This window comes from Hyaena hyaena, unplaced genomic scaffold (genome assembly GCF_003009895.1).
Source record: "Hyaena hyaena isolate Hyena2069 unplaced genomic scaffold, ASM300989v1 scaffold_768, whole genome shotgun sequence".
NCBI lineage: Eukaryota > Metazoa > Chordata > Mammalia > Carnivora > Hyaenidae > Hyaena > Hyaena hyaena.
In genome coordinates, this window is record NW_024081403.1 from 272,385 (window position 1) to 296,488 (window position 24,104).

Sequence of the window (24,104 nt, forward strand, 5' to 3'; positions counted from 1 at the left end):
CCTGCTTGAGATTCTCTCTCTCTCACTCACTCTCGCTCTCACTCTGTCTTTCTTTCCTTCTGCCCCTCTCCCCAACTCACATGTACTCTCTTGCTCTCTCTCACTCTCTGTCTCAAAATAAAAATGAAAAAATAGCAAGGTGATTTTCTGAAACAGCAGAGATGTTTCCCACATCCCCAAACCCTTCATATTCACATTCTTTCAGAGAAGAGGTTAGAAGATTGTGAGCTGCCTGTTTTATTTCTTTTTGTCAATATTCAGGGGGAATCATATCGAATTTCTTGAGTCTCTAGCCCTGTCTACCTGATGGCACCAAAGGCGCAAAGAAACAGAATCAGAGATACGAGCTGCTCTCCCAGAGAAGCCCTGGAGGGACATTACTGCCCTGCCTTTAATATTGCTTATCCAGGAGCTGATCTTATCACAGAGGAAAGAGTCAAGGATACTTTCCCCAGTAGTTTGTCACTGTCAACAGGCATTGGGTTGCCAGCTATAAGGAGCTTTACTTCTGCTTTCTCGATTTCATTCTTAGTATAATTCAATAGTACACCTTCTGCCCATTGACTCTGAGGCAAACACAATAATCTTATTGGTTTGGGACTTACTGAAGTCCCAGGATTTCAACCCTCTACTCCATTTTCTAACTGAGGGTTTCACAAATTCTGCATCATTAAGGAAAAGTTAGTACCAAAATTTAAGCTGCTTTGATTGCATTCAGAAAATAGATACAGTTCTAAAACTGAGGAAAATAAAAGTTCCCCATGCTTCTCAGACTTCCCTTTTCTTTGGCTACTGCCAAGGTAGTGTTTTTTAATTGAAGATTAGGGGCACGGGCTAAACCAGAGCTTCAGGTTTCGACTATATTGTCATCTATGAGTTATGAAATAGGTTCTCAAGAGCTGCTATCAAAACAATCTATGACGTTCATATGCGTTTTCACCATGAGACACATATTATCTATCTTGGTCAGTACAGCTTCTAGTTAAAAGCATGGACACTAAAGTTGGGAATGCCTAAGTCTCAAGCTCAGTATTACACTTCCCAGTTGTGATCTTCAGAATGACAGGTCTTTCTGCAGTCATTTCCCCATAGTGCACATCTGTTGGGTGGGTCTGACAGCAGTTCCTACCTGTAAGAAAGAATGCACATAAAGCACCTGGCACTGTGACTAGCACTTAGCAGAGTGATCACAAGCAAGGGTAGAGATTATCATCATCATCATCATTATAGCTACTAGTAACTACAAAGAAAGATACAATTATAGATTATTTAATCAGAAATATCAATAATGTATTTTAAAAGAATGTACTTTGAGTTTACAGGCTTAGCAAAATATCTTAAAATATACTTAATAATGTTCATAATATGAGAGTCTTGAAATAACCACAGCTATACTTGCATGTGTAAGGGCAATTACAAACTAAGAATGAAAAACTTAATCCTCCTTCTTGAAAATGAAGGAAAAGACTTAGCCCACTCTGCCTGAAACATTTACTTTAATTATCAATTCTTTCTCTCTTTGAAATATATATAAATCTTTTAAAAGCTAAATAAGTCTTGGGGCACCTGGGTGGCTCAGTTGGTTAAGCATCTGACTTCAGCTCAGGTCATGATCTCATGGTTCATGGGTTTGAGCCCCATGTTGGGCTCTGCTGAGAGCTCAGAGCCTAGAGCCTGCTTCAGATTCTGTGTCTCCGTCTCTCTCTGCCCCTCCCCCACTCAAGCTTTGTCTCTCAAAAGTAAATAAACATTAAAAAAAATTTTAAAAAGCTAAATAAGACTCTTGCCAGCTTTAGGACCCAGGAATGCCTTTTTTAAGGGCTGGGGATCCTCTCTTTGAAATGTAACCATCAAAAAGATAGAGCCTCTATCCTCCCTGACTTTTCTTAGGAGGGTAGGAGCCTAACTTCAGAGAGGCACCTAACTCCATATACAAAAACTACCCCATGTCATAAAGGTATGAGAAATTTATTTTCCTTTGGATAAAGCTAATTAGCAAACATAGATGGCAAAAGTTAGGATAACAATGCATGGCAAATGGTGCTCTCAAGTCCTCTGGGTTGAGAACTAGTTATTATTCATCCTAATAACATATATACAATGGCCATATCCAGTTGGGTATATAAAAGGTTGAGATTCCTTTCTGTCTTTGAATTCTTTTAATGGGCTGCCTATGATGCATATCACATTCTGGTTTAATGATTATTCTAGAAGTCTATTTTCTTTTTCTTGTACCTTTGTGATGAGGTTTTCTGGGTTGCAAGAAATTTTTGTTTTTTGATTATATTTCTCCAACACATAGAAGTCACTTAATAGATGGTCTCAGAGAGCAAAAAAAAATTCCAATACCATCTTACTCTTAAAATATATTTGACTGATAACTGAAGATACTACAAATTCTCAAGCTTTATTGTCTCAACCCCATCCCTATTTGGCCACTGACCTTGACAAGATTGAATTTTACCAGAGGCCTGTGCTTCTGTAAAAACAAAACAAAACAACCCACAAGGAGTAACAAAACACCCCATCCTTTAGTGTTAAGAAATGACTTGTTGCAAAAATTCACTGTTCCCCACATGACTTAGATCAGACTTAAGGACACCTCTCTTGTTTACTTAAAACAAAGCTGGACATAGACCTTCCAAATTCCCATTCCTTCCCCCCAAAATGATTATTTGATCTGTTTTATTTCTACTGATCAAATGGAACAAATTACTTTTCAATTTAAAATTTTTTACATATATTTATTTTTGAGAGATAGAGTGAGATAGAGCGTGAGTGGGGAGGGGCAGAGAGAGAAGTAGGCACAGAATCTGAAGCAGGCTCCAGGTTCTTAACAAACGTTCAGCACAGAGCCTGACATGGGGCTTGAACCCACGAACTGTGAGATCATGACCTGAGCCGAAGTCAGACACTTAACCAACTGAGCCACCCAGGTGCCCCAACAAATTACTTTTTAACCAGATTTTGATTAGGGTGCTCTCCTTCCCTCAGGTTTCTGAAGGTGGATTAACCTTCAGCTTGAGTAAGGACACATCACCTCCTTAATAACTCTGTACTGAGTGTGGGCTCACCTCAGAGTAAATCATTCTCTGATCCACTGTCCCATCAAGGAACCTGCATTTTCCCATTGCCTTCATCCCCCTTCCGACAGCAGGTAGTTTCTAGCTCTGTCTACTCCTCCTTACTAAAGAAAACCTCCTCTTGCCTCACCCTTGTGAGTATGGCAGATTTATTTCATCCTCAGAGGTTCTTTTTATTTCAAAAGCCCCCTGCCCTATTGGAAGAAGTGCCTTTCTTCTGCCATAGGATATCCTTTTGAGTAAAGTCTCTTCTAAATCTGGATTTATTTGACAACATCTTCCTCAAATAATTCATGTTCCACCTTAAGAAGAAGCAAACAAACAAACAAAACTATTGTTGGATCTTCCTGTTGGATTGTCCTCTTTATTATAATACAGTGCCCTTCCTTCCTCATCTCTCCTTACAGTCTTTGTTTTAAAGTCTAGCTTGTCTCATAGAAGTATTGCTACTCCAGCTTTCTTGTGACATCTGTTTGCATGATAAATGTTCCTCCGTCACCTTTCTTTCAACCTGAAGGTGTCTTTAGGCCTAAAACGAGTCTCTTACTCTTGAATGCTGAGAACAAACTGAGGGCTGATGGGGGTGCGGGAGAAGGGAAGGGGGTGATGGGCATGAAGGAGGGCAGTTGTTGGGATGAGCACTGGGTGTTATATGGAAACCAACCTGACAATAAACTAAGAAAAAGAAGTAAGTAAACATTGAAAATATTTTTAAAAAATTAAAAAATAAAACGAGTCTCTTATTGGCAGCTTACCAATGAGTCTTTTTTTAAAAATCTATTGGAACACCATATGTCTTTCAAGTGGAGCATTGAATACAAAAATTTGTTGATTGATCTAGGTCAAAATGAAGGAATCTAATATGCATTTATTTGCAAAATAAAATGAAAATGTAATTGTCATTCAACTTTTGAAAATTCACTTTGATTGCTATGATCATTTTTGGGTTTTTTTTGTTTTTTGAAACAAAAGTTTGTAAGAAAAGACAAATTAGTCAAATGGCTTTTCTGGATATGTCTTATCCAAATTGAAGGATTCCTAGTTACAGTCAACTTCCCTGTAGCCATTATTGAATTTGTTCCATTTCTTTCATAGATGTATTGAATTTATTGAGTTGGTTGAACACTAAGTAATAGATAAATTCAATCTTATAAAACCAAATAAAAAAAACTAATTTGATTTCCAAGAAACTGATTCATTAGTACATTTTCTAAATGTACGTAAATTCCTTGCTACAGAAAACCCATCAACCTATTTCATACTGAAAAGAGGTAGGATAACTTCAATACCAAAGAAAACATAGATAAGGAAGTATTTAGACAAGTGGTTCTCAAATTTTAACATCCATACAAATCACCTAGAGGGCTTATTAAAATACAGATTGCTGGAACTCACCCCTAGTTTCTGAGTCAGTAAGTTTAGGGGCTTGGGGCAGGTGGCTATCAATCTGCAATTTGAATAAGCTCCCTGTGTTGCCAAGGTTGATGGTTTGAATCCCATGCCATTGATTAGAGCATTTCTTCTTTTATTCATTCATTTAAAAAACACTTATTGATTACCTATGTGTCCTAGGCACTGTTCTAGGTGCTGGAACACAGCATTGAAAGAAACAAACCTATCTGTACCTTCATAAATGTAAAGTGAGGAAGATAAACAATAAACAGGATAAATAAGTAAAATATATGAGATGTGGGTGATAAGTGCTAAAGAGGAACAAATAAATATAGGTATGGAGATACATGTGTTGCAGTGGGTAAATCCTGCCATTTTAATAGGTCCAGCAGAGCCATTCTCCTTGATGAGTTGTTTTTGATTCAAACCTAAAAGACTTTCAACAAATGGTCCTGAAACAAGTAAAGATCTACATGCAAATAAATAAATAGAGACAAAGATCTTACAGTCTTCACAAAAATTAACCAAAGATGAGTCACACATCTAAATGTAAATGCTAAATGTCTCAACACCTAAAAAATAGAAGAAAATCTAGAGGACCTTGGCTTTGGTGGTCACTTTATAGATACAATACCAAAGGCATGACACATAAAAGAAAGAAGTGATAAACCAAACTTTACTGAAATTAAAAACTTCTGCTCTGTAAAAGACAATGTCAAGAGAATAAAAAGATAAGCCATAGACTGGGAAAAAACATTTGCAAAATACATATCTGATAAAGGATGCTTATTCAAAACATACAAAGAACTCTTAAAATTCGACAATAAAAAAACAAACAACCTGATTTTAAAACGCATCAAAGAACTTAACAGTTTACCAAGAAAGACATACAGATGGAAAATAAGCATATGGAAAGATGCTCCACGTTATACGTCATCATGGAATTATGAATTAAAACAACAGTGAGATATCACTACATCCTAATTAGAATGGTCAAAATCTAAAGTCCAGAACACAGAAAACACTAAATGCTGGCAAGAATATGTAACAACATCACCTTTCATACATTGCTAAGAGAAATGCAAAATGATATAGCCACTTTGGAAGACAGTTTGATGGTTTCTTAGAAAAGTAAAAACATTCTGGGGCACCTGGTGGCTCAATCGGTCAAAGGTTTGACTCTTGATTTGGGCTCAGGTCATGATCTCATGGGTTCATGAGTTCGAGCCCTGCATCAGGCTCTGCACTGACAGATCAGAGCCTGCTTAGGATTCTCTCTCTCTCCCTCTCTCTCTCCCCCTCCTCCCTTCTCAAAATAAAGAAATAAACTTTTGAAAAAAGTGAACATATTTATACCATATGATCCAGCAATTGCACTCCTTGGTATTTAGCCAAAAGAGCAAGAACACTCTAAGTGCAAATTAATCTGTATGTATAAAGTATTATTGGAAATTACTTATAACTTCCAAAACTTTCAAGCAACCAACATGTCCTTCAATAGGTAGTAGGTAAATAAACTATAGTACACCCAGACGATGGAACAGAGTACTGAAAAGAAATGAGTTATTAAGCCATGAAAAAGCAAGGAGGAACCTTAAATGCATATTACTAAATGGTAGAAGCCAATCTAAAAGGGAGGATGGATGAAAGGTGGAGCACTGAAGTTCTAGGGCAATGAAACCACGCTGTATGATACTACGATGGTGGGTATAAGTCACTACACATTGGTCCAAACCCACAGAATGTACAACACCAAAAATGGGCCCTAAGGTAAACTACAGAATTTGGGTGATTATGATATGTCAATGTAGTTGTATCAATTGTAATAAATGCACCACACTGGGGTAGAATGCTGATAATAGGTGAGGATATGTCTGAGTGGGGGCAGGGAGAATATGAGAAATCTCTGTACCTTTTGTTCAACTTTGCTGTGAACCTAAAGCTGCTCTAAAAAGTAAAGTTTATTAAAAAGAAAAAACTAAAGGAAACACGAGTGAAATACCTGTCTATAAAATATCTGAAGGAAGAGTACACCAAAACCCTGAGGCCAGAAGGAAATTGGCATGGTTAAAGAACTCTAGCGTGGCTTTGGTACAGTGACAAAGGGGAGAATAGTAAGAAATAAGGTCCCAGACATGGGGAGAGGCAGCAATCACAGATATGCTTAGGAGTACTTGGTATATATACTGTGAGTGCGATGTGAAAACTTTGGAGAGTTTTGAACACATTAAATCTAATTTATATTTTTAACAGGATTACCCTGACTGCAGTGTTGAGCATGAACACAAGAGAGGCAAGAGCAGAGGCAGGCAGACCAATGAGGAGGCCGTTGTAATAATCATCTGCTGAAGTTTACTTTATTCCCCATAGACATGCGGCATGCTTCAAAATCAGTAGGCTAGCTTTGGCAGCACGTGCTTGATGGTACAGTTAACCTCTCACATAATGCTCAAAGCGAGGACAAAAATATCAATGGCATAAAATATGTGCTCCTGTCATTGCAAATTTAATGAAAACATCGAAAAATACAAAAATATACTGAAGCTTATGTAAGCTTCAGATTATCTGTGCCCAGAATTCAGCAAAAAGTCACAAGGCAATTGCTTCCTAAGCCTCTTTTGGTCTCCTGTAGAAGATAAAGACTGCAGCTCACTCCCCACACCCCTACCCTTCTACCACCTTCTAACTCTACTAAGCCAAGCTGAAGACATAAGCCAAAATGCCAATCAATATTATAGCCAAATTTCATTTTCATGGGACATTACTGTTCAACGTTATTGCTTTTTTATCTTTACCTGAGGAACAAATTCAAATTTTTTTTCTAGCATAGCAAGAACACTCTAAGTGTAAATTAATCTGTATGTATAAAGCATTATCTTATGCTACAAAACAATGCCTCTAACAAATTTGAACACATCAGTTGCTTTTGTAATTTTTCATAGTCACAAGAGCCAGAATCATTCTTTGTCCTTTACAAATTCCTAACTACAACAAAGAATTTATCAGGGGAAATATCTACTTTAAGAATTAAACTCTCTCTCGATATCTTCATCAACAAGCTTAATAATAAACTGGCTAAACTCAAGAATTGTCAGAAGAACTAGATAAAGTTTCTATAGAGGATTCTGCTTTGATAGTATTTTTTCCATTTCCAATGCACAAGCCTTCACTTATATTTCTGCCTATTACAGGAGACTTACTTTCCTAATATGAAACTTAGGGAAAGCAGACCTGTAACAAGACTATCTGTAACAAGTATAGGAATTCTACATATATATATATATTCTCAAAAATATGTATGTATTCTCTATATATTCTATATTTTATATATATATATGAAGTCTGATTATAGAATTTGATAATTATAAAGATAAACTATATCTCCACATTTTGCTTAAATATTATAGCAGTTCATAGTTTTCTTTAGTTCACCTCTCAGTCATTCTTCAGAATCCTACAGGATGTCTAGTTAAGTTTGAATTTCAGATAAACAGTGAATTTTCTTATAAGCATGCCCCAAATATTGTCTGAGACAATATTTATTCTTATTTCTATCAAAAAAATCATTTTCTATCTGAAATTCTAAGTTATCTAGACATCTTCAGTTTTATGGGTAAATTTGGAAACACCACAAATGAGTAAGTTGCTCTCTCCATAATTTCATAGCCTTTGGTTTTGAACTTGATGGACAACAATGAATTTCTTTAAAGTACCCTCCCTCTTCTCCCCCTTCACTGGAGAATCCGGGTCAGTGGACTTTCTTCTTTACTCTTTCTCATAGAAGTTTCATTCAGTTCTTTGAAGAGTGAAAGGAACAGACTGGAGCTTAAAGACTTGAGGTTAAGGCCTCGTGCTGCCATTAATTTATTGTGATACCTATGAAGGCACCTTTTTATTACCTATTCACTTCCGCTTTACAATAGATGAATTGGACTTGATTATTTCTCTAGATCCTTCCATTTCAAATATTTCCTGGATAAGAAATGCATCTGTCCCATTTCATGGGCTGCAGAAAAAATAGGAAACCTATACTAATTACTATTTTATTATTTTAAGCCAACCAGTTACTATTATAAACAGGAAGATACATGAGAAACTACAGAGGCCTTGACTACAATAGTCAACAATAAGAAAGCACATGGAGAGTATCATACACATATGACATATATCTCTCCCAGTTATATAAGTATATATAATTTATAATGAGAGAATATATATGCAGAGAGAATATCATATATATTATATATATATTCCTCCCATATGTATAGTTCATAATTATATATAATTTATATAGACAGAATATATATGCAGAGATATAGAAATATAGACCCATCCCATATATAAATATATATTATTATGTAATAATTGCTATGATATTATATAAAATATTATATATATATAAATATAAATGGGAGGGAAAGAGAACAGAGTTTTATACTTAACAGGTAACATAAATTCTTTGTTTATAATGATAAAACACAAAATTTACCTTGTACTTGGTAGCAAAATAACCTATAATCTATTCTGCCAAATTTTAGCTTAAAAGCTATTTTCCTGATCACTGCCAAAGGAATAAGTGTAGACAGTAAAAAAGACAACCAAAAAGTGACATTGACCACTTAAAAATATAACAAACTCTCTTAAATAATCTCTGGATTAAAAAAAAACAAAGTTAATGAACTTACACTTGTTGGTTTCAAAACTTACTGAAAAGCCCCTTGAATAAACAGTCTGACTCCATTTTTTGATGCTTGTTAATGCCTTTTAAGCTTCATCCCTCTTTCCCTTTTGCCTCACATCTGGGCAAGCTGCTGAGAAAGCCTGTGCCCCCTCCTTCCGCAGGAACCAGTAGGAGAGTCGAATCACCAAGTTTCTGTTAATCCCATCCCCTAACTACAATAAAACGCCCAAGGCAATCTGCTTTCCTTGTTTCAAGCCATTTTCAGATGAGCTTAGGACACCTGTCCTACTGTCCACAGAAAGTCTCCTAATGTGACAAATGAACTTTTCATTGTGTGAATTTTTCATTGTGTGTGTATGCCATCCACTGTCTTGACATGTGAACCAAATCGGGCATATGGGTTCATCCTATTTCTGTAGTGTGGTTACAATATTTACAATCAAGACAGTGTAGTATTTCATAAAGACTGGCATATAGATCAATGGAAAAGGCATTTGTGATCAACTGAATTTTGACAAGAAAGTAAAAGAAATTCAATAGTAAAAGGATAGTCTTTCCAAAAACTACTGCAGGGACAAGCAATTATCACATACAAAAAAATGAATTTAGACCCTTACACTATACCACAAAAAATGATGAAAAATGACTCAGCAACCTAAATGTAAGAACTAAAACTATAAAGCTTTTTTTTTGCAGATCATGGATTGGGGAAACAATTATTAGATATAACATCAAAGGCATAATACAAAGAAAAAGGAATTAATAACTTAAATTTTATCAAAATTTAAAAATGGTTAAAAACTTCGAAAGGTACTACTAAGAAGGTTTTTAAAAAATTAGCACAGACTGGGAAACAATATTCACAAGTTGTATATTTGATAAAGGATTTGCCACCGGAATATAGGAAGAACTCTTACAACTCAGTACTCGGAAGTCAAAGAACTCATTATAAAACATCCAAAAATTTTGATGTAAATTTAACCAAAGAAAATAAACAAATGCTCAGACAACACATGAAAAGATGCTAAACATCATTAGTCATTAGAAAAATACAAATTAAAACTATGAGATACCACTTCATACCCATAAAATGGTTATCATAATGAAAAATACAGATGATACCTAATGTTGGCACTGATGTTGAGAAACTGGCACCTTCAGATGCTATCCATGGGAATGCAAAATAGTGTAGGTGCTTTGGAAAAGAGTGTGGCAATTTCTTGAAGTGGTATGTATATACCTACCATCTAATTAGCCATTCTACCAACAAAAATGAAAACATATGTCCAACAAGATTATATGAGAACATTCATAGCAGCATTATTTATAACAGTCAAAGAATAGGAACAATCCAACCATCTGTCAACTGGTAGATAAACAAAATGTGACATCCATTGTAAAAAACAAAACAGAAGCAAGATTGAGTTGCCCACACTAAGTCCCACGTTACCAAAATGAGAATTATAGTTCTCATTCTCTCAGAAATGGAATCTTAAATCAGTCAATCACAAGTCACATGATGAGCATTACTTAGATGATCTTCCTGATAGACCCCAGCAATCCCCTAAAGGAAAGTAACCTTGCAGTAATCAACCTTTTTTTTTTTCCCAAGTGAAACTCCCTTGCAGCATGTATGTACAGCTCCTTGAGAGTGCCCATCTTCTAGAATGAATGTTGCCCCATTCAAATTGTTTTTTTTTTTTTTGCAAATAAACTCTTAAAGCTTTTAATATACCTCAGTTTATCTTTTAACAGTCTGGTGTCAGAAGAGCAAATCAAAAGAGAACTCCCCTCTCTGGGGACCCCAGGAGGACCAAGCAACCAGGTACCGGTTGAGTCCTTTGAGCTCACTCAAAAAGTGATGGCTGAGTCCCTCTCTAATCTTAGTTCCATAGCTTTTGCATTATGAGCATTTCTTTTTCTGGGTTGGATCTGACTTAGAACCTGAACTGGATCTTGGTTGGACTGGGTCTGTGTCAGGCTAGGTCAGACTTGAGCTTGCTGTGTCCAGTGTGAGGCCTTGGGTGAGTAAAATTTTGTTTTAAAGCTAAAAAAACAGATTGCCCTTGGGGCACCTGGGTGGCTTAGTCGGTTAAGCGTCCAACTTTCGCTTAGGTCATGATCTCGCGGTTTGTGGGTTTGAGCCCCGCGTCGGGCTCTGTGCTGACTGCCAGCTCAGAGCCTGGAGCCTGTTTCAGAGTCTGTGACTCCCTCTCTCTCTGACCCCTCCCCTGCTCACGCTGTCTCTCTCTCTCTCTCTCTCCTAGAAAAATAAATAAAAAAACATTAAAAAAAAAAAACCAGATTGCCTTTACCAAGGGTAATTGTGAATTACAGTGGCCACAGTGTAGAACATTTAACCTGGATGACCTTATCCATTTATGAGGTGCCCTACAGAAAAAGAGGGCTCACCCAAGCATTCACCATAAAGGGTAGAGGGAAAATTATTTTTCTCCTCTGTAGTTTCTGATGACCGAGATGAGACCTGCTAGAACACTCCTCTCATTTTGTACAGCTCCTCAGTGCTCTTTTCTATCTGCTAGATTGGATACTATGTGATACAAATCAATATTTGCTCAAATAAACTCCTAAAATTTTTCATGTGCCATGTTATGTTTTAATGCCACACAATGAATGCAATACCACTCAGCAATGAAGAGGAGTAAATGACTGGTAACATGTCACAACATGGATGAATCTCAGAAACATTAAGGTAAGTCAAAGAGGCCAAATGCAAAAGACATTATATTTAATATTCTGTTATTTGTATGAAATATCCAGAAAAAGTGAATTTACAAACAAGGAAAACAATGATCGGTTCCCTGAGGTGGGGGATAGGGATGAAGACTGACTGCAAAGCGGCACAAAGGAGCTTTTAAGGATGACGGAAATGTTCTAGAATTAGATTACAGTGGAATCTGCCAAAGTCTGTAAATTTAGTAAAATTTAACCTAGTGGACAGTGAAGATAGTTGAATTTTACAGTGTAAACTATAACTCAACACAGTTTTAAAAATATACTAGAGACAAGTTTCATTAATGGATCTATATTCAAAACTTATAAATAAAACATAAGAAAACAGAATCCAGGGGCACCTGGGTGGCTCAGTTGGTTAAGCATACGGCTTCGGCTCAGGTCGTGATCTCATGGTTTGTGGGTTCAAGCCTTGGATCGGGCTCTGTGCTGACAACTAGCTCAGAGCCTGGAGCCTGTTTCACATTTTGTATCTCCCTCTCTCTGACCCTCCCCTGCTCATGCTCTCTCTCTCTCTCTCTCTCTCTCTCAGAAATAAATAAAAATATACATATTAAAAAAAAGAAAACAGAATCCAGTAGTGATAAAAATAATAACTGACCAATATTCAATAAAGCAAAAGAAACACTGAAAGGTTAATACCATACAATTATATAAATGGATGCTGAAAATTGACAAAATTCATCCATCATTCCAAACGTAAAATAAAAATCTAATGTTAGAATTAAAAACTGAAATATTACATGTAGACTGTTTCACACAAACCAATGGTAGTTAGCTTTCCGACTTGTAGGGATAAAGCAAAGCTATTTCATTAAAATTAAGATCAAAACAGCTATCCTTATAATCATCACAATAATTCAATATTTATTAGAGACTCTAATTCAGTTGACCAAAAAATTATATTAGAATACAAGTTTTTTTTTTTTAATATTTTTATTTATTTCTAGGAGAGAGAGAGACAGCGTGAGCAGGGAAGGGTCAGAGAGAGAGGGAGTCACAGACTGAAACAGGCTCCAGGCTCTGAGCTGGCAGTCAGCACAGAGCCCGACGCGGGGCTCGAACCCACGAACCGTGAGATCATGACCTAAGCGAAAGTCGGACACTTAACCGACTAAGCCACCCAGGCGCCCCGAGAATACAAGTATTTAAATGTTGGAAAATAGTGACAAAATGTTTTCAGATATGTCTGGGAATCAAGAAAATACAAAATAATTCCAATGTGAATGGCATTAAAAACAATAAAAGAGGGGCGCCTGGGCGGCTTAGTCGGTTAAGCGTCCAACTTTCGCTTAGGTCATGATCTCGCGGTTTGTGGGTTCGAGCCCCACGTCGGGCTCTGTGCGGACAGCTAGCTCAGAGCCTGGAGCCTGCTTCAGATTCTGTATCTGCCTCTCTCTCTGACTCTCTCCTGCTCACGCTGTCTCTCTCTCTCTCTCAAAAATAAAACATTGTTTAAAAGTTTTAAAAAAATGAAAGAAACAGTAGTATGATACTATAATTAAATCATTAGCAAAAGAGACTGACACTTGTATAGACCAATAGATCAATAGAACATGGTGGCACAAAAATTCCAAAAATATAAGAGAACTTATTACATGATAGATGTGGTGTTTTACCTCAGGGGGATAAATGCAACTTATTTAATAAACGGTGGGATAGAATGCTACTTCATACTATATACAAATTTTAGGATTAAATATTTTAGGATAAAAAGAAATACAAAAAATTTATATCATGAATATTGAAGTGACCATTCATACATCCTTGGTATGGGAAACAATTTCTTGAGAAATGAAATTCTGACACAAGATGCCACTGATTAGATAAGAGATTTTTTTTAATGTGTATTTATTTTTGAGAGATAGATAGACAAAGTACAAGCAGGGGAGGAACAGAGAGAGAGAGAGAGACAGAGAATCTGAAGCAGGCTCCCGGCTCTGAGCTGTCAGCACAGAACCCAACACAGGGCTCGAACTCACAAACCACAAAATAACCTGAGCCGAAGTTAGACACCTAAGTGACTGAGCCACCCAGGTGGCCCTACATAAGAGATTTTTAATTTAAATTCTGACCAAAGATAAGAGACAAATAACAGACTGTGAGGGTGAAAAAATGCAGCCCATATGGCAATCAAAGATTACCACCTCTAATACACAAAGAGTTCCCATAAGTTTAGTGAAATAAAAAACAGAAAAGATTACAAGTAGCTAATTTTGAAAAAAAGGAAATTCAAAAGCCAGTGAATATGTGAAAACTTGCTCAGTATCACTAATAGTCAGGGAGATGTAAATTATAATAAAGAAATCATCATAATGCATCAGATGCTCAATAACATAAGAAAATGATCATATTCACTAGTGAACAACAAAAGAAGAAATTGGCACTCATACACTGCTGACAAGAGTATGAAGTGCTATTTTTAGAAATAACCTGACAATATCTACTGAAACTAAAAAATAGAATATTCAACAAATTGACTTTGGGGGGCTCTATCCTACAAAGAGATGTACAAGAAAGTTTAGTCAGTAGACTTGCTTTAACTCCAGGGTTAGGTTATTAGTAAGTAAGTGAGGTTAAATTTCTATCTACAAAAGTACTCTCAAATAATACCATAAAGTTCTCATAAAAATAGGTTACAGAACTAGGAAGAGAGAGATGTTCACAATAAAAAGTAGGTAGAAACTGAATCCAACTAAGAGTAACAGATCTGTCTACAGACAAGTCTTCACTCTTTGTTTCAGCGCATATGATCATTGAATACGGGGGCAAGTGAAATGACCCGCCACGTTTAAATCTTTTCTCTCCCACCTTAACAGAGATCAAAGTTAACATCATCAATAATGGGAACAGAGGACATCATGCCATCCTGTGTCTCCCAAGGTAATGCACTGTACAGGACCCAGCATTACGTATGCAGTGCTCTAGCCAAAGATGCATAACCTGAATCTAATCATTGGGGGGGGGGGGGGACAAAAACAAAAACAAAAAAATCCAGCTTGGGTGGCATTCTACACAACAACAGATCTTTACTCTTCAAAATGTAGTGCCACAAAGGATGAATAAATGCTTAAGTGTTATTTCAGATTAAGGAAACTAAAAGAACATGACAAAGAAACTAAAAGGTTATGATAATTGAATGTACTTTGTGATCCTGGATGGGATCTTAGATTTTTGAAAAACTGCTGTAAGCAATATTGAGACCGTGGTGAAATGCAAGTGCTGTATATTACATACCTGTTTTATATCAATGTTTAATTCCCTACATTTGATCAGCATGTCATGGTGACTACTAAGTATTCTTAGCAGATGCAGTAGGAAATATTCAGGAGTGAAAGAGGCACCTACTTGCTGAAGTATTTTACAGTCTGCCGCTTACTTTCAAGTAGTTCAGAAAAAGCTATGTAAATACACACAGTAAAGATTAGTAAATCTAGGTAAAAGCTGTATAATGCATTGTGCATATCTGGCAAAGTTTAATAGTTTCAAACTGTTATCCAAACAAAAAGTTAGAAAAACAAAGTGGAGAGTATGTAGTACCTCAAATTGTGCTAAGTGGGTGTCATAGCTCTCCAAAATAACAGAACCAATAGATACATATGCAATGATGGGGGCTGGGGGGGGGTAGAGAAGAGAGAGAGAGAGAGAGAGATTGATTAAGGAATTGGCTGATGTAATTGTGGGGGCTGGCAAGTCTGAAATTCCTTAAGCAGGCTGGCAGGCTGGAAACTCAGTATAGAGTTGATGTTGCCAATTTGAGTCTGAAATCTACAGGTTAGAAATTCAGGCAGGGTTTCTATGTTGCAGTCTGGAGGCAGAATTCTTTCTCTTCAGGAAGCCTCACTCTTTGCTCTTAAGCCTTTGAATTCCTGAATGAGGCACACCCACATCATGGAAAGTATCTGCTTTATTCAAAATTTACTGATTTAAATGTTAATCATGTATATATATATATATATATATATATATATATATATATGCTGCACAGCAACACCTGGACCAGATTAGCGTTTGACCAAACAAATGGGTACCATACCCCATCACGTAGGGCTAAAAGCGTAAGATATAATATATTTAAGAAAATTATTTTTTAAAAAATAAAATTATTCCGTTTTTAGCATAAATGCATGATGTTTGTATTGTTAAAATCTCTTCTCTATTACACACATTCACTCTCTCTCTCTCTCTCTCTCTCTCACACACACACACACACACACACTGAAACAAGACAAGGATCAAATCTACTCACTCTGGGGCAGCTGGGTGCCTTAGCTGGTTAAGTGTCTGACTCTTGGATTTGGCTCAGGTCATGATCTTGCAGATTGTGAATTCAAACCCCACATCAGGCTCTGTGCTGACAGTGAAGAGACTACTTGGGATTCTCTCTCTCCCTTTCTCTATCTCTCCCAGTCTCTCTCTCTCTCTCTCTCTTTCTCTCTCTCTCTCTCTCTCCCCCCCCCCCCCCCCCCCCCCTCTTTCTGAATAAATAAATAAACTTAAAAACAAAATCTACTCAGGTGACTGTGCTGGGTGAAGGAAATCTGCATTACCAAGGAATGCTGGCAGNTCTCTCTCTCTCTCTCTCTCCCCCCTCCCTCCCTCCCTCCCTCTTTCTGAATAAATAAATAAACTTAAAAACAAAATCTACTCAGGTGACTGTGCTGGGTGAAGGAAATCTGCATTACCAAGGAATGCTGGCAGCACTGTCCACAGAAGCAACCAATATCCAGTGTCATCTAGGACAATCTACCTTGACCAATAGCTGGATCAGACCAGCAAAGCGACAGGGCATTCTGCTTGACAAAGTCCTAATCTCCAAGTTCATTTCTCCAGCTCTCCCAGAGATTCTGTGAACTACCATCCTAAATATAATTTTTTTCAGCTCTTGAATCAGCAAGTCATCTTCTGTTGCTTGCAGCTAAGAACACTGACTGATTCAGAATGTCATATCAAAAAAAGGTGCTAACTTTTGACTTTGCCTAAGGGATGAAGATAGGGTATAGCAGTGAGGATCCTATTATTATAAAATGGTAAGTTGGTAAACCTTGCTATTTGGCTGCAAAGTGCTTATAAGCCTTGTATAATCAAAGAAAAACAGGATGACCTTGAGAATTCTGCATGAAGCGAGACACTTCTTACTGTCTAGAGTGATGCCTCTTGTAAAGAAAGGCACCAGCTTAGGCTGAGGGCAACCCCAGTTGATAGCTGAGGCGGGGGATTCATATTTAGCAGAATATAAACCTGGGACAAGGAAAAAGCCAAAGCTCCCAAGAACTTCCTACAGGCATGTAGTGGGTTCTCTTCTTCAAACGGAAGTCAGTGGAGTCTGCTGGCAAAAATCAGATGGTGAAAGGCTACGGTTTTAAATTTCTTTAATGCTAAAGCTAGTAAACTGAGGGACCTGTGGCCAGACATCCCAAGTTCCCAAACTCAAAGGTCTCTTTCCTGATCATTAACCAGTGGAACCATTTAAAAGGAAATATATTAAATTTCAAGGGATCAGTACTGCCAGAGCAACCTCAAATCTAGGCTGTAACAATCTGCAACCATTCAAACCCAAAGCAATCCACAGGTCCCTAAATTTCCACTTCTGGAAAACATTGGTAGAGTTATGCATATGCTCGCAAGGTGATTCCTCTTACTTTTTAAAGTTTATTCATTTATTTTGAGGGAGAGAGAGAGAGTGGGAGCGGCAGAGGGAGAGGGAGAGGAACAGAGAGAGAATCCCAAACAGGCTTTATACTGTCAGCACAGACCTCACTAAATGTGAGATCATGACCTGAGTCGAAACCAAGAGTCAGATCCTTAACTGACTGAGCCACCCAGGGGCCCCGAAAGGGCATTCCTAAAGGCAATCATATATATAGGCAGGGAAATATATATATATATATATATATATATATATATATATATATGCACATATATATACATATACATATAAAGGCAGGGAAGTCTGCCTCAGAAAACAGAACCAAATGCTTGTGGATTGCTGACCAAAAGCAAACAAAATACTACACTGCTTGAGGAAAGTAACCTCACTTCTCTATCCAGTAGTATGTGATATCTGGGTTGTTTCCCCATCTTCCCTTTCACAAATAGAAGTTTTTATTGTAGTTACACCATTCATTTATCACTATGGTAAACTGAGTGCATTGAAATAAATAACACATGTCTCTATAGTTCCCTGGACTGTGAGGAGTTTCAGGAACAGTTGGTGGAGAGGATTGCCCATCACCTGGAGACCCTAGACTTCAAGTCCAGTTGAGTATATGGATGACACTTAGACTTACTTTCCCTTTTATCAAAGAATGACTTTACAGAGATATAGCTATTTATTAAAGCCTATTTAAGATGACACTTGAAAATAGACATTGAGTAGGCAAGTAATGATATCGGCCACATGTATAGAGCATCAGGCCAACTTAAGAGAGACAGAGATATATACTATATATGTATATACATATGTAAATATTTTTTCACATATACATAAAGTCTAGAGAACAATGTGGACAGGCACATACCAGGCTATAAACATTAGTTACCTCAAAAGGGTAAGACCAGGGCCTGGGTTGGAGAGGTTACTTACTTTTTTAAATACATATTTGTATTTTTCAATTTTTATAATATGCATATGATACATTTATAATCCTAAATAATTAGAAAAGTATCAAATGTCTTTAATAAGCGACAAAAGTTACAGTTAAATGACAAAGGAACTCCAAATATCCAGTCAGAACTGTGGAAGATAAAAATAAAAAGGCATATTAGCATGCATGTTCTACACTCTCTATGAAATGAAAGTACGTGCTTTAAATAAAAACAGAAACATGGCCAGCATACTGACAACTTTCAACAAATGTAGAATCTGCCTGCTAGCAATTAAAATTAAAAATCTAAACTGTCACAAGTGATTTCCAAATACATCTCAAGGCTTTCCTTCTTTTTTTAAAATTTTTTAAAATTTTCATTTACTATTTGGGAGAAAGAGAGAGATGAGCACAAGTGGGAGAGGGGCAGAGAGAGAGGGAGACACAGAATCCCAAGCAGGCTCCAGACTCCGAGCTGTCATCACAGAGCCCAATGCGGGGCTTGAACCCACGAACGGTGAGATCATAACCTGAGCCAAAGTCAGACACTCAACCGATTTAGTCACCCACGTGTCCTAAGACGTTCCTTCTTGATTTCAAACTCTGTGCTTAATCTCTATATTTGCCTTCTGGACCTCCCTTTTTTTTGGCAAAAGCATCCAGCAGCAACAGAAAACATTGTTTTGGGTACTTAAGCCTAACACAATAATTTCAAATAGATCTAATGTTGGTGAAAGAGGAAGAAAGCCACTATTCTCTGCCATCTTTTTATCTGGCTTCAGAAACAAAAACAGCTACTTTACCCTTCAAATCGAAGTACGGTTCCAAAGATGCACATCTCAGGTGAATCAGTTCTGGAAAACAGCAACTTTCTCCTCACATGAGGCCCGACAACACTGACTCCATCTTTGGCCCTCCATCCTCTTCATGCAGTGACCTCGCTGGGGCTGTGTTCCAGGCCCCGCACAGGTTAACATATGCCCTCACCGGAACTCAGGAAGGCTTGTCCTCATCTTGCCTAAAGTGCTTCACAGAAGGCTCCACTTGAGATAACTACCCTTTGACCTCATCACAACGCCTACCCCACTGCCCCGCTTTATAAAGGCTATGTCAAGGTTTGCTGGAGCAAAGGGCAGAGAATAGCTGCGTAGTGCCTAGATCATTCGTTTGCCCCATCCTTCCTCCTGTCAGTAAGTTACCCTGAATAAAACTGTGAACAGCTTGCATCATGTTTAGGTCTCAGTGTCTTCTCAGTATAGAGAATACGAACCCTCCTCCACCTTCTAACACTCCTCCTTAAGGGCTAGACAGGTGATATTTGCCTCCAGCTTCTGTTTTAACAGCTGAGGTTTGTTTGCTTTTCAATATTAGTACAGTAGGAGAGAAAAATGAAGGCCTCAGATACTCTGGTTGCAGCAGTCCAGGTATAGATGGGGTAGCCGAGAATGTGCCTGATTTTCTGTAACAAAAAGTGAGTCTAAAAGTGCTTTCTTTGCCTTTGTAAATACTTCCTTCGTAAAGCAAATCATTTCATATTGCAAATGAAAGACAGTTCAAGATGCCAGGGAAGTGCTTCATCTTTGTAAAGGAAAAGCACTTTCTGCCCAAATGTGCCCCGTTGCAACCCCTGGCAGGAAATGACCAGGTTACCAGAACAGAAAGGTCAGGGAAGAAAGAAAACACCTCGTATGCAATCAATCACCAATTACAGTTGGCCAGCAGGAGAACAGATATGAAATGAATTTCTTTTGATTGGGTTTCTCTGTGTCTAAGCCAGTGAGCATACATGCCTCTAAATGAATAAATAAACCCCCTGCTATATGGATATAGAGATGAATAGACAGATGAATATATAGATGAATATATAGGATCTATTAAAAGATCCTTTCATAAAGGTTTGTATTTTTTTCCAGATGAGCCAAATTTCATTCTCTGGGTTGTGTTTCAAAGTTGGGTTTTTATTTTCTTCTGTTGCCATCATTTCAGCATGTGTGAAGCTTATTTCCCTTGATGGGACCTTATTTCCAATGTCTGATGAACTCATCACGGGGGAAAATCTAAAATCGTTTCGAGATTGCCAAAAGAAGGAGGACTTAACAACATATTTGCAAGTATATATTGCAACACAAGTATATTTAGCTACCATTTTTTTAAACAGGCTTGATTTATTGTAGTAAGAGATAAGTTTGTCTTCTCTAAGTCTTGGATCCAGCCGAGCCAGTCCGATAACAAGAAGTAAGGTTTTATTTAATGAAACAATTTTTTGTAAAGGCTAACCCTTGATTAATAGCACGCCTTACTGAAAGGCTACTCCAGGATTACCCGGAACACAGAGGAAGGTGTTACCCGGGAGAAGAGAAATGCAGACCTGTAGCCAAACCTTTTTATAACCTTACAATTGCAACAATGATGAGAAAGAGCCTTCTCACCCCTTTGCCCCAGTACTAGATCTACGTCTGCAATAATATTCCGTCAGAGCCCTTTCACACACCCCCACATGGACTACACAGCCACAGGATTCCGGAAAAGATTTTGGCTGAGATACAGACCGGCTATTGTTTTAGAAGTTATACATTTATTTTAGTACGTGCTAAAAACACATAAAATATTAAAAATAAATAAAATGAGCATGTGGCCACGTCGATATTTTTGTTTAGGATAGATATTTTATTGTGTAAAATAAGTCAGTCAATATAAAGAAAAATATCAACAATTTGTGCCTTAAGATGTGGCACACAAATATAAAGGTGATAATCAAGTGGTTCAGATTGAGGAAATCATGACCAGAGTTGCATACCCTCTGTCCTGAGGCCTCCAAACACCTCTGACATTACGAAGTCTCCAGTAATATTGAGGCATCTTCTCTGACACCTCATAAAACTGTTTTTCCTTACCTTGCTGACCTCAGGCAGGTTGAATGGATCCTGTGTCTGATTCTGTGACTTGCTCTGTCATCTCTGTTACTTAACTCCTCTGAAGTTCCATTACTTTGTTAACAAAATAAACATAATTCCAGAAAGTAGAATAGAAGTTGCCAGGCCCTAAAGGGTAGGGGAAATATGGAGAGGTTGTAAAAAGGTACAAACTTAAAAAAAAAATAATACTATGATAGGGAAAGATAGGATGCATTAAGCAGGAAGGGAGAGGCTAAGGTCCCTGAGGGGTGGGGGGAGGGGACACGTATTTTGGAACAATGCTGGGAGCATCTGATCATAGCAAACTCCCACAGGAATAAGGTTCCTCTTAAGAATGTAGCAGATCCACCTACTCACACTCAGATTCCCTTTGGGAATTAGGCAAAAGACTTGACTAAAACTAAGTAAACCATAAACTCTAAGACCCACAAGGAAAGGTATGGCCTAAGACCACCCCTCATACAATGGAAATGAGCCAATGAAGAAGGAATGACCAGCCATTTAGAGTTACTAGCCAGTAAGGGTAGAACCTGACAAGAAACAAGGGGAAAGAAAAGAGGCCAACCAAAGCTCTATAAAATGAAGTCTCTTGCCTATAGTCTGCAGGCATTCACTTACAAATACCCCCTCTCTATAAAAGAGCTTTCACACTATTCTTACTTTCTGATCTTATGCTCTGATAGACTTTTGCCTGCGGCTCATTTTATGTGTGTCCACCTCTTCATTCTTTGACGTGGTGAGACAACGAATCCCAGGTACTGAGGTGAAACAAAAAACAATCCTGCAACAACAATCCCAATGCTAACCTCACAGTCAATGTGGTAATGTGAAAATATAGCCGTATAGGTAGAGTAAGTACAGTTTCTGTATATAATGGTCAATGAGGCAATCTTTCAGTGCGCCAGGGGTTGAGGGGGTTTTTGCAAAAGCCTTTATTCCATTTACTAGGGATAAATAACACGTTCTCCCAGTCTACCCCTTTCCAGTTTGTTCAGGGAATGATGACTGAGATTATCTTTAAGTCTTATATCACAATCAAAAACTCGCAAATGAAACAATTCTACTTCTGGAAAGGTGGAGTACATATACTTTTCCATATTCCTTCCACTAGGCATACATAAAATCCCCGGGTGTGTTATAAGAAGACTGAAAGGTGGACAGAAAGAAGACTGGCTTGGTACCTCAAGATCTAGGAAACACCCTGTGATCCTACAGGTTATATCCCAGACATACAGTTTAAGAAACTGGCAAGTGGCAAATGCCATTGGGCACAGAAAAAAACAACCCCCCGTCTAAAACAAAAAAATTCTCTTCTGTCTAGCCAAAGAACCAGGAAAAAGGCAGCCTAACAAGGCTTAAAACTTTTAGATAATAACCATTCTACTTTGTAAGGTGGACATGATCACTGCTAGGTGGTAGCAAGACCTGGTCCCAATGCAGGATCACTGCAGATCATTTAGGGGACCCGGACTTCCACCCCACATCCATCAGGAATGGCATGGTTTCAGAAGAGTGGAGGTAAAGAAATTTAACCAACCCTCCAGTGATAATGGTGTAATCAGAATAAGAATCCCAGTGGGGTTTCTGTAGAATTTAGCAGCTCATTTTAAAATTCATATAGAGGGACACCTGGATGGCTCAGTCAGTTAAGCATTTGACTTCGACTCAGGTCATGATCTCGCGGCTTGTGAGCAACTTGTGAGTTCGAGGCGTGCATTGGGCTCTGTGCTGACAGCTTGGAGCCTGGAGCCTATTTGGATTCTGTGTCTCCCTCTCTCTCTGTGCTCCCCCCCCCCAACTCGTGCTCTGTCTCCCTTGTTCTCAAAAATAAATAAAACATTAAAAATTTTTAATTCATATAGAAATATAAGGACCTAAAACAGGAAAACATCTTTTAAAGTTGTTGCAGTAATTAACAACCTGATTTTAAGACTTATAATCAAGCTTCAGTAATTTAGACAGTGTGATACCAGATAAAGATAGAAAATTAGATCAGTGGAGGATAATAAAGAATACAGAAATAGATATATACTGACAAATAGTTTTTCGCAAAGATTCAGAAGCAGTTCAGTGGAGAAAATCTTTGTGTTCTTGGAGTAAACAGTCATTTCACTGACATAATGCTAAAAGCATGATCCCTGAATGAAAGAATCTCTTGGGAGTTAAACACTTATGCTCTTCAAAAAGACCATATTGAGAGTCAAGTCAGATTGGACAAAATATTTGAAAGTGACACATGTGATAAAAGACTTACATGTCAAATATAAAAGAACTCTCAAATTCAATTAAAAAAGAAGGCAAATAATCTTTAAAAATGTGCATATGATTTGAACAAATATTTCTCCACAGAAGATATACAAATGGCAGATAATCACATGAAAAGCCACTCAAAATGGTCAAACATTAGAGAACTGCAAAATTAAAGCACAGTGGGATCCATCCACACCCTTATAAGAATGTCTAAAGTTAAAAAGAAAAAAAGGCACACCTGGGTTCCTCAGTCGGTTGACTGGTTGACTGTCTGACTTCAGCTCAGGTTATAATCTCACAGTTTGCAAATTCAAGCCCAGCATGGGGCTCTGTTCTGATAGCTAGGAGTTTGGAGCCTGCTTTAGATTCTGCCTCTCTGTTTCCCTCTCTCTGCCACTCCCCTGCTCATGCTCTCTCTCTCTCAAAAATAAATACGTATTTT